Raw genomic sequence first — 11,970 nt, 5'->3', positions numbered from 1 at the left:
ATTCAGCATTGGCTTCTGCCTGGAGCCTTGCAGGGGTGGATGCAGTTTTACTTGGAGGCCACAGTGGGCACAGCTCCCAGATGTTTTGCAGCTTCATTCCACATCAGAGAAACCTAGAACATCCTGAGCTGGAAGGGATTCCACGAGGATCATTGAGTCTAACTCTTGTGGCCCTGCACAGACACCCCAACAATCCCACCCTGGCCCTCAGAGCATTGTCCAAACCCTCCTGGAGCTCTGGCAGCCTTGGGGCTGTGCCCACTGCCCTGGGGAGCCTGGGCAGTGCCCAACCAGCCTCTGGGGGAAGAACCTTTGCCTGAGATCCAACCTGAGCCTGCCCTGACACAGCTCCAGCCGTTCCCTGGGTGCTGTCCCTGCTCCCCCAGAGCAGAGATCGGAGCTGCCCCTGGGGAGGAGCTGCAGCCCCCACTGAGCTCTGCCCTCAGCCTGCTCTGCTCCAGCTGCACACACCAAGTGCCCTCAGCTGCTCCTCATGGCCCCTCCAGACCCTTCACCATCCTCGTGTCTCTCCTTTGGACGTTCTCTAATAGCTTTAGATCCTTCTTTTGTTGTGGCACCCAAAACTGCCCCCAGGACTCGAGGTGAGGCCGCCCCAGGGCAGAGCAGAGCGGGACGATCCCCTCCCTCACCCCGTTCAATGCTGGGCTCAATGTTGGCATCACTTCAGGTCCTTCCTCTGCCACAGAGCTTGGCCTGCCATCACATCTCCTGGAGGATCTCCCTGATCCAAACTGAGAGTGTGGGTGCCAAGCCCTTGGGGCTCCTTTCCCTTTCTGCAGAGCGCACGTGCCTGAGCTCCCGGGATCAGCAGGGAATTGTGGCTTCAGCTAAATAAGAACCAGGGCTCAGCAAGGCTGCAACTCCAACGTGACAGCATGTCAGTGTGTGGAGGAAGCACCCTTGCGCTGAAATCCAAGGAAAAGCACGTTTCCTGGGGCTGAGTGCTGATTTCCTTGCAGCCACCCAGTTTCCCAGCTGCGGCACATCACACTTGGGATTGTTCAGCCAAGAGGGTTTGGGTTTGGGCAGCTCAGCTCTCTGTCTGGCTGAGGTGCTTCCCCAGCATGAGGCTGGAATTCCCACTGTGTGCTGGGGCCCCGGATCTGCAGGAGGGACTGTTTCTGCTGGGAAAGCAGCCTGTGATCCTGTGATCCTGTGATCCTGTGATCCTGTGATCCTGTGATCCTGTGCACAGGCACTCAGTCACTGGCACAGTTTCATCCTGAGCCAGCCAGCTCTGGGACACAGAGGAGACACAGCGTGGGCACGGAGCCACAGCAGGCTGGGGGCCATTCCCAGGTGTCAGGTTGGACTTGGCATCCCGCTTTGAAGCACAGAGAATTCCCTGGACATCGCAGGGACTCGTGTTGTACGTTCCCTGCCCTCAGTCTGCAGCAACTCCCCTGGGCACGTCGGGTTTACCACGGAGCTGAGAGGGTGAGCCCCACGTCTGACCCTGCAGCAGCGAGGCTGGGCTTGTCACACTGGGGCTGTGCCAGGATGTGCTGGAAGGGATCTGGGAGCCCACGGAATATCTGCACGCCCTGCCGTGCCACACACACCCCTGCACCGGCCCCACTTCTGAGCAGCCGAGTGCCAGAGGGGATCATTTCCACCTCTGTGCCGATGCTCCCAGATGCCTCAGCCCTCCTCCCACCGCGGGGCTCCCCCGTTTAACCCGGGGCCGTGCGTGTCCCGCGGGACGAGTGGGTGGCAGCGGCGGGGGAAGGCAGACGCGCCGGTGCCAGCCGCTCCCAGCCGCAGGGACGGCAGAGGGTGAGGTCCATCCAGCCCTTCCGGAAGGCAATCCTCCCCCAGCGGGGCTGCACAGACCTGCCAAGCATGAGGGAAATAAAACACGGAGGGCTGCGAGCCCGGCGTTCCGGGTGGGCAGCTGCCCGTGACCGCGGCTCCGGACGGGGCTGTCACCGTGTCAGCCTGTTCCCAGCCCAGGAACACGCTCTGCAGCGGCCCTAGGGGAGCTCGGGTGGCCGTGCGGGCACGAGGATGTTCCAAAACCACAGCTGAAGCCCTGTGCAGTTTTCCTGGGGGGGGGGGGGCTGTGCATCCCCAAAGCCGCGGGGCTCAGGCAGCGAGTTCTCCTCAACCCTCTGCAGGGGCGGCTGCGACCCCCTGCAAACCTTGTCGTGCAGAGACAGGCTGGGTTAGAGCGTGACCTGTCCTCAGATGACTGAAGTTAAACCAAAATAACCCCAGCCCGAGCCAAGTCGGACTGCCAGGACAGCCTTTTGCATCAGTTCCCTAAATTAGAATAATACTGAAGTGGAGCTGGCACGGGGACAAGGCTGGCGCTGCGCGGGAGGCAGGAAGGACACCAGCAGATTCCCAGGCCCCTTTGGCAGCGGTGGGTCGGGCTTTCTCCTTCGGGAAGAGGCTCTAGAGGCAGGGACCAGGCTGCGGCAGGGCTGACAGCCCCTCTGCCCGGCCCAGCACTCCCAGGCACCCCGGTCAGGAGCGCAGCCCCCGGGCAGAGCTGCCTGCGTGCAGCGCGGTGCCGGCCGCGGGCTCTTCCCTGGGAGCACAGAGCAGCTCTCCTGCTCCCGCCGGCTCCTTGTCCCACTTGCAGCGTGCTGAAGCCTCATGTGCCCGGCTTGGGACTGCACCGAGCCCTTGGGACTGCACCGAGACCCCCGAACACCCCCGGCCCCGTGACACGGGCGGGGACCCTGCAGAGGGTGGCAGCGGTGCCACTGCCCGGGGCCAGGGGCTGCAGCAGGAGGGCAGGGCAGGGCAGGGCTCCCATCTCAGCACTGCCTGCTGTGACAGCCCGGGGAGGATCTGGACTGGGCACAATCCTCATCCCCAGGGGTGCTTTAATCCAGCAAAGAGCATGTGGGGACAGCCCTTCACGTGTCTGTAGGGGTGGGGAGGCGCTGCTTGGCCTCGGGATCTGTGGGATTTGGAGCCAAGCAGGGATGTGTCCCCAGATCAGAGGGGCTGAGCTCGCCCCACCCTGTGAAGGGGGTGCTGCACCCGCTCCATCCTCAGCCCCTCAGCTCGGCTTCAGGCCTCTGACCTGCAGCCTCAGGGCTTGGTGGAGGAGTCTGGGGAGAAAGGCACTTCGGGTGTGGTTTGAGGAGGGCTGAGGGCCCCTGTGGTGTCTGCTCCCAGGGCAAGGCAGTGGGACAGGGGTGTATCAGGAACTTTTTTCAGCTCCCGGGTCAAAGACGTCTTGGTTCTCCCTTCCACTTGCCAGCAGTCCTGCTCGGAGCCACCCTGAGGCCCTGAGAAAGGCTGGATGGTGGCTGTCACATTGTCATTGCCTCTCTGCAGTGGCACAAAGCTCTTGGGGTGCTGTGAGCCCCCTGCACGCACCACAGCAGGATGAGTTGTGCCCACCAGGCCTGTGCCCCAAAAGCAGGGCCACGGGCACAGCGTGGCAGGGAGGATGCACGTTGGCACGAAACAAATGTGCTTAAATGGGTCTGCCATGGCCAGAGCCCTGCAGCCTGTCCTGCTTTGTGTGGCACAGGGGAGGCAGGAGCAGGCAGAGAGGTGGGGGGTCAATCCCTCCCGTGGTCATGGAACCACAGAATATCCTGAGCTGGAAGGGACTCACGTGGATCATGGAAGCCCAACTTCTGGCCCTGCACTGATTGTGTCAGTGCAATGCACTGGGGTGGGAGCAGGGCAGAGTCAGACCCTAACACAGGGCTTGGGGTGCCTGTGGTTCCCCTCAGGATCCCCCTTAATGCCCTGGAGTGTGTCATGTTGGTGATGCCACTGTGTCTCAGAAGGCTGGATCCGGACAGTGCCCAAGGGACTGCAAAGCTCAGGAGCAAATGGGTGCTGGGTCTGTGCTGCAGGAGCAGCAGAGGGTTCACAGCTGGCTCCACACACGGTCCTGCCACACTGAGGTGGCACCACGGGGACCCCCAAGCTCTCATGGTGACAAGAGGCAGCTGCAGACCACCAGTCCCCTCGCTGGAAGAGTGCCCTGGCTTTGAGGCACAGCTCAGTCCAAGTGAGGACTAATGCAAAACATCGGGGTTTGGCAGGAAAAGATTCCTGGGGAAATTCCAGCCTGGCAGAACGAGGGCTCGGCATGCACAGGAGGGGGGCTGGGTCCCTGAGGGCAGGGACTGGGCAGTGTCACTGTGATCTTCCCCCTGGATTAAACCAGAAATCAGCAGGCACTGTTCCCCACAGAAACGTTTCCGTGTTGGAAGTGAAGCCAAGGAGCCATCACCACCCCGGGAGCAGGCACTGCCATCCCGGATTCCCTGTGCTGGGCAGATGGAGCAGCTCAGGGGGGACCTGCCACTCAGCCACAGCAACACCAGCCCCTGTCACCAGGGCAGTGCCAGCTGCTGACAGGCACAGTCCTGGTGGCTTTAGGGATGGAGTCATTTTGCTGCAGTTGCATTGGGGAAATTGGGTGTCTGCTGTAACAGAGCACAAGATTTCCCCTGAAATCCTTGCAAAAATCAGGGGGCATCCTGTGGAGAGGGGATCAGAGGATGTGCAGAACTGAGGTGGAAATCATGGGTCATAGAATCATGGAATGGTTGGGGTTATTCCACCCCCTGCCATGGGCAGGGACACCTCCCACTAGCCCAGGTTGCTCCAAGCCCCATCCAACCTGGCCTTGGACACTTCCAGGGATTCCAGGGGCAGCCACAGCTTCTCTGGGCAACCTGTGCCAGGGCCTCCCCACCCTCACAGGGAATGATTTCTTCCCAATATCCAATCTAAACCTACTCTCCTTCAGCTGAAAGCCATTGTCCTTCAAAGCTGTTATAAAATGATTTTACTGCATCTGTGCAGCTTGAAAAAGCAGAGATCCCTGAGTTCCTGGTTCTGCCCTCCCTTCGAGGGACACGGAGTCACTTTGGGCTGTGCTGTGTTTTGGAGGAGCTGCCCAGAGCCTTTCCCACAGCACTGGGACCTGCAGGAACCCAGCTCTTCCTCTGTGGGGGCATCCATCACCCAGCACCCCCCTGGGAGGGATGCTCCAGCCTCAGCTCTCCCACAACAGAGGGGAGGAACCCTCCCAGTTCACAGGGCACTTGAGCAGCCCCCCACAGCCCCTCCCTGCCAGCAGTGGGGATGTGGTGGGGGAGTGGGGACCTTCTCGAGGGGAGGAGGAGCAGCTGGATCCAGCCAACTCTGTGGCCCCTGGGCATCTTGCTGGGAGCACTGAGTCCTGGCCCTTGGAGGTTCTGATGGACATCCCAGTGCACTGGGAGTGTTGAGTCCTGGCTCTCAGAGGGTCTGATCAGCATCCCAGCCCTCCTCTTCCCAGGGCTGACATCTCCCAGGTCCTGTGCTCCCTCTCCCTTCCTGTTCCTGGATGCAGTTGCCCCATGACATTCCTGGGATTTCTGTCCCCCCAGGTGTGTATTTAGTGAGTGTCTGGCCAGGACAGTGGCTGATGTCTCTGCACTCAGCTGCCTGAGGCAAAGCTGTCCTGCCCAGGCTGAGTGAGGATGGGCAGCAGAGTGTCAGCCCGAGGGGTTCCTGTGCCCCAGGAAGGGATGGCTGGGCCAGGGGCAGTGAGGAGGGGAGGGGGACAGAGGGGTCTGCAGCCTCACCACCCCCACCCCGGCCCTCTCTGGCCTCAGCTGCTGGAGGCAGGGGGTGGGTGAATGTTTTCTGTGATCCTCAAAACTCTCAGGGAAAACGCTGAAAATGTGGCTGAAAGGTCAGGAGCCAACAGGGCTTTTGAAGGATGTGTCCTTTAAAGGATGTGCCAGGGCCATGGGACTCTGCCTTCCCATGGCCTTCGTACCCCCACTGGGAACGGGGGATGCTGGGGGGGCTGCTGGGAGCTGCTCCTGCCCCTGGGATCTGGAGATGCTCTGGCAGGTGCTGTGGGGCAATCAATGGGCTCCAAGAGCAGGCAGGGCAGGGCAGCAGCTGAATCCTTGGTGAGGGACTCAGCCCAGCCCAGTTGGGCACTGCAAGGAGGGGAAGGAAGGACTGACTGAGAGCAAGGGCTGGACAGGAGTCACTGTCCCCATCCCAGCTCCTGCCTGTCGGGGTGAGGTGACACCTCAGTGACAGGCTCAGCCCAGCACAGCCCCTGGGAGAGGATGATGGACAGTGGGCACAGGAAATGTCCCCTGCATGGAGAAGCAGGAGAAACTCCTTGGAGAGGTGTTGCACTACGAGGATAGAAATTTGGCAGAAAATAAACCCCCTTGATGGGTGATCCTCAGGGATCAGAGGGGCTGGGTGTGGCTGGGCTTCGTTTCTGATTGGAACCAATCCAGCACGTTGAGCCTGGTGGTGTTCCCAGGTGCCCCAACAGTGAGTGTGAGTCACAAGCTCAGTCTGGTCTCACGCAGTCACAGATTCACCAAAACTGAGGTCACTGATTCAACACTGTAAGTCTGGTGGAGTTCAATAAGAACTTTCACAACTGATTCACAAATAATGCAGTTTATTGGAGCAACAGACTACAGATTCTTTTAGATTGCTGGTGATACAGTCACTAGACCTGCAAAATGTGTAGCACCATGTGCAAGTGTTACCAGGGATTCTCTGACACAGTCAGAGACACAAATCTTACCAGAGACGCTCAGAGGAGGAGAGAGGTGCAAGCCCATGCACTTGAATGTAAGGTGGTTGTGTTCTCATCCTCTGCCAAGGAGGATTTCAAATGCCAGTTTATACTTTTGGGAGAAGCAGAGGTGAGACTGTAGTCAAACATTCTGTTACTGCTGTCATAAATGGGGGGGGAGCAGCCACTTTATATGTAAATGAGGGATGTTGGGAGCTACAAAGACAGGGATTATGAAGGCTGTGGGTCTTGTGCAAGGGCAGGACAGAACTGTGACACCTCAGTGTCACTCTCTCTTCCACCTGGCCCATTGTGGGGATAATGGTCATCCCCAGGCTCCACCTGAGAACCCACCCCCCCTCAGCAGGACATCACACCCACAGAAACCCCTCGGCCACACATCTCATGGCACATGTAGAAATCCCTTCCCCACGTGTCTCAAGGTGTATCCCATGGCTCTTGGCCTCATTCCTGCCAGAGGGTCAGAGCAGTGGTGTGGGACAGCCCTGGGAGTGCTCAGGGGCTGAGCAGTGCAAAGGGCTCCAGGTCTGGGTGTGACCCACCAGGGGAGGAAATCCTGCACAAACCCTGGGTACCCCAAAGCTTTCTGCCTGGGTCACCGTTCCTGAGCGGGTCACTCTGCTCCAGGGGTGTGGCTGGGCCAGCTTCACCCTTGGGGTGGGATCAGGGGGGGCCCTAAAGTAGAGAAAGCTCTGGCACATCACTGACACTGAACCCCCTGCTGGGGTGAGCTTGGATGTGCTCCAGCAGCCACTGCCTTCCCAAGGTGGAGCAAAAGGCACATGTTTCACAATTCCAAAGGGATCCATCCTCTCCCATGGCAATCCCAACTGGAATGCCAGCTCCTGACAGCACTGGACCCTCCAGGGGCTCTCTGGGCACTGGAGCTGGTGTGTGAACCTGCCACCTCACAGGCACCTCCCGAGGTCACAGAATCACGGAATTCCAGAATCTCCTGAGCTGGAAGGGGCACACAGGGGTCTTTGAAGTCCAACTCCTGGCCTTGGACAGGACAACCCCAAGAATTCCCTCAAGAATTCAGGGGATGAACTGATGGAGGGCAGCCCTGAGAAGGACCTGGGAGTGCTGGTGGATGAGAGGTTGGACATTCCCTGGCTCAGAAACCTCCCGTGCCCTGGGCTGATCCCCCAGTGTGGGCAGCAGGGCAGGGGGGGGATTCTGCCCCTCTGCCCCCTCAGGGGAGACCCCCCTGCAGAGCTGCCTCCAGCTCTGGGGAACAGCACAAGGACGTGGAGCTGCTGGAGAGAGTCCAGAGGAGGCACCAAGATGATCAGAGGGCTGGAGCAGCTCTGCTGTAAGGAAAGGGTGGGAGAGCTGGGATTGTTCAGCCTAGAGAAGAGAAGGGTTTGGGGTGACTTAATTGCAGCCTTTTGGTGCCTAAAGGGAGCTACAAGAAAGATGGAGAGAGACTATTTACAAGGGCCTGGAGTGACAGGACAAGGGGGAATGACAGAGAGTAGGTTTAGATTAGATATTGGGAAGAAATTGTTCCCTGTGAGGGTGGGGAGGCCCTGGCACAGGTTGCCCAGAGAAGCTGTGGCTGCCCCAGCCCTGGAAGTGTCCAAGGCCAGGTTGGATGGGGCTTGGAGCAACCTGGGCTAGTGGGAGGTGTCCCTGCCCATGGCAGGAGGTAGAAGGAGAAGGGCTTTAAGGTCCCTTCCAGCCCAAGGCATTCCATGGTTCTCTGATTCTATGATCCCACCATGTGCATGAGAGCATTGTCCAAGCACTTCTTGACCTCTGGTGCTGTGTCATCAGCCTTGGAAGACACAAGGTTGCTTGTGTCACCCACTTGACCTTGGGATGTGTGGGAAGGGGGTTCTGTGCTGGCTCTGGATTTCCCCTGTGGATCTGTGAGCTCAGAGGTCAGATGGTGTGTACTGCAGAGGTCTCTCCAACTTGGTGATTTCTTTGTGCTTTAAACAGCAATTAAGAAAAAAAGTGGAGCTGCCTTTGCCTGCGAAAGGCTCTGCCTGACTCCTGTCTCCTCACTGCAGTGCTGCTCTGATTTCCATCTCATGCATATCTTATTTAACATTCTGGATACTGTTTTGAGTGCCCCAATATTTTAAAATAAATTGCTGCATGTAAAAGACTTAATGTCACATTCTGTTATTCTGACTGTTAAAAGAAAAGTGAAATCTTCAATGGGGCCAGTGGAGCAGAAGCAATCACGCAGAGGGAGGTCCTATTAATGTGTATTACGTTTCATTATTCCAGCTCTGCATGTCAACCAGCTTCTCATCAGAGCTCCCGCCACAGATCACAGACTTAACTCCTTGCGAGCAAACAGGGGGGCAGGCTTTGAAACTCTGCCTCTTCCTCACTCCCCCAGCGTCGGCTCTCTGATGCTGTTCCCACTGTTCCCACTGTTCCCACTGTTCCCACGTCCCTGGCACACACAGAGGCTCCCGCGCACGCTCCAGCCTTCATCCCGTGAGGAGGAGTGTGGGGTGAGCCCGGGCAGGGAAGAGGCAGCCAGGGAGAGGAAAGAGAGAAAGGGATGATGGAGAGGGAAAGGGATGATAGAGAGGGAATGGAATGATAAAGAGAGAATGGGATGATGGAGAGGGAAAATGATGATGGAGAGGGAATGAGATGATGGAGAGGGGAGGACATGATGGATAGGGAAAGGGATGATGGAGAGGATATGGGATGATGAAGTGGGAAAGAAATGATGGATAGGGAAAGGGATGACAGAGAGGGAATGGAATGATAGGAAAGGAAGAAGATGATGGAGAGAGAATGGGATGATGGAGAGGGAAGGGGATGATGGAGAGGGAAGGGGATGATGAAGAGGGAAGGGGATGATGGAGAGGGAAATGGATAATGTAAAGGAAGGAGATTATGGAGAGGGAAGGGGATGATGGAGAGGGAAGGGGATGATCGAGAGGGAAGGGGATGAGGGAGAGAGATGCTTGAGGGAAAAGCAACAGGGAAAGGGGATGGGAGATGACGAGAAGAGGATTGAGACACAAGAGAAGAGGATCCCCCTTGCCCCCCAGTGCACTCTACCTTCTCCCAGCTCCATGAGATATCCCGTCAGGAGACACACCCCAGTGACTTCCTACCCCTAAGGGTCTCTCCAGCCCCAGATTGGGCTCTCCAGCCTCTTGGCTGTGCTTCTTCCCATCCTCCTGCCAGGAAATGCTCCCTGGACACACCTACAAAGCTCCCGGGGGCTGCAGGGCTGTCATGTGTGTTTTGGCAGAAGCACCCTCATGGTGGGGACTGTGGGGACAGGAGGGAGGGGGCAGTGCTGGGTCAGAGACAGCCCGTGGAGGGGGGTGGGGGGAGGGAGCCAACAGATAGTGGGGGGGATGAAAGGAGACTAAAGGGAAGTAGGAAACACCTGCCCTAAATTCCAGGTGGCCCAGCAGGCTGTTAAGCTTCCTGTGTCCCCATTCCCTGCGATGAAGGGACTCCACCTCCATCATGACCCATAAGGAAATGGGCAACTCTTGTGCCCTGCACACACTGCAGTGCAGGAAAATGGGATGGAGATCCCATATTGTTATGTCTGGGGTGTGCTGTGGGGCTCTGTGGAGCCAAGATGAGGGGCAGCTCTGGGCTGGGAGGGAGGGGCTCTCTGGAGAAGGTGAGCTGATAAACCCGTGTCCAAAATCCCTGCCACAGCCCTCTGGGCATGGGAAGGGCTCAGGGTGGGCACTGGGCAGGGGTGGCACTGGGAAATGCCAGTTTTCTGCGTGCAAAGCACAGGGAAGGCATCAGAGAGGGACCAGAGTGGCATTTCCCTGCTTCCATCGTGGCCAGCCCCAGTGTGAGAGTGGGGAGCACTGAGGTCCTGGCAGAGCCACTGGGCACCAGCCTGGCACAGTGGCCTCCCCACGCTCCTGCCCATGAAAGGAATAAATGGGAAAGGTTTGCCCCTAATCTCCCACTTTCCCAAGGCACCCCTTCTTCTCCTTCCACCCCTCACCAGGGCACAACCCTCCAGGTGAGGGGTGAGGCACCAAACCCTGCTGGGCACCACGAGCTGGGCAGAGGCAGCAGGTTTGGGGAGGGGGTTCTGGGCAGAACCTCCTCCAGCTGAGCATGGAGCAGACACAGGACAAACTTCCTCCCTTGGTCTGTGGTGGGAAAGCCCAGCTGGGCCTGAGCCCACGAGTCCCTGAGCCCAGGAGACCCTGGGCAGTGTGGGCAGGGGAGCTGTGCCAAGCACTCCTGCTCTGCTGCAGATTACAAAGTGTGTGTGTTTAAATCACATCCCTACAACCCGCGGCTGGGACACGGCGCAGGGAGGAGCCACAGGGATGTCCTGGGGGGCAAAGGAGATGTGGGACCTGGATCATGTGTGTCCCAGTCCTGGGCATCCTGCTGCTGTTGGGGAGCACAGAGGAATGGGCAGGAAAGGTGTAACAGGAGATTTTAGGGCAGTGGGGAGGGAGGGAATGTGGGATGGAGCAGGGAGAGCACATGTGGGTGCTTCAGGCCTGGAGGTGTCCTTGGGATCTGAGGGGATTGGAAAGGCCTGGGGGATGGTACTAAAGCCCTGAGCCTCCACTCCAACTCCCCTTTTGCTCTCCATCCCAGTGGTCTCGGTCCCACAGAACCACAGAATCATTAAGGTTGGAAAAGACCTCCAAGGCTGTCAAGTCAAACCTTCAACTGAATCCCACCATGTCACTAAACCATAGCACAAAGTGCCACATCTGCTCTTGGAACCCTCCCAGGGGGGTGACTCCCCCCCTGCCCTGGGCAGCTGTGCCACTGCCTGACCACCCTTCTAGCAAAGAAATGCTTCCCAAAATCCAACCTGCAGGAGCAGCAGGTCCTGAGTTGGGAGTGTCACACCCCCAGCAGGCACCAGGAACACACAGAGCCCACGAGGCACAGCCAGAGGCATGTCCACCCCTGCCCTCACATCCAGCACAGCCACACGTGTGTCCACCCCTGCCCTCACATCCAGCACAGCCCCACTTGTATCCACCCCTGCCCTCACATCCAGCACAGCCACACGTGTGTCCACTCCTGCCCTCCCATCCAGCACAGCCAGTGCTGGACCTGCTCCCTCCATCTGGGGTTCAGTGGGAGCAGGTGTCCTGTGCCCCCTTCCCTGCCCAGGGATGATGGATCTGCTTGGGATTGGCATCCCAGGGCTCTCCCCTCTCCAGCACTGAATTTACTGTCCCTCTTGGTGTCCTTCTGGGGCCAAGCTGGAGGGTGATGCCCGACCAGGTGGTGTGAGCCCAGCTCCAGGGTCTCTCTTTGGCAGGGAGCAGTGGGGTGGGAATGCTGTGGCTGTGGCTTGGGGAAGGGGGTGCCAGGAATGAACATGTCGGGGTTCTGGGGCTGCTCATGGAGTGGCAGAGGATTTCTTCTGGGGAAAATGAAAATCCTGGAAAAATAGTGTATTTGGT

The 11,970-nt window shown here is 58.5% G+C and overlaps 1 long non-coding RNA gene across 1 annotated transcript; it reads left to right on the top strand.

Moving 5' to 3' along the window:
- The first annotated feature begins 7,534 nt into the window (after positions 1-7,534).
- Positions 7,535-8,684, top strand: LOC113972693. The gene is made up of 2 exons (XR_003535969.1): positions 7,535-7,668; positions 8,516-8,684. It is a non-coding gene; the product is annotated as an uncharacterized LOC113972693 (long non-coding RNA).
- Positions 8,685-11,970: the final 3,286 nt, after the last annotated feature.

The sequence above is a fragment of the Neopelma chrysocephalum genome, unplaced genomic scaffold (genome assembly GCF_003984885.1).
Source record: "Neopelma chrysocephalum unplaced genomic scaffold, ASM398488v2 Primary Assembly neopelma1_95b, whole genome shotgun sequence".
Classification (NCBI taxonomy): Eukaryota; Metazoa; Chordata; class Aves; order Passeriformes; family Pipridae; genus Neopelma; species Neopelma chrysocephalum.
This window is presented reverse-complemented; position numbering and strand designations above follow the sequence as displayed.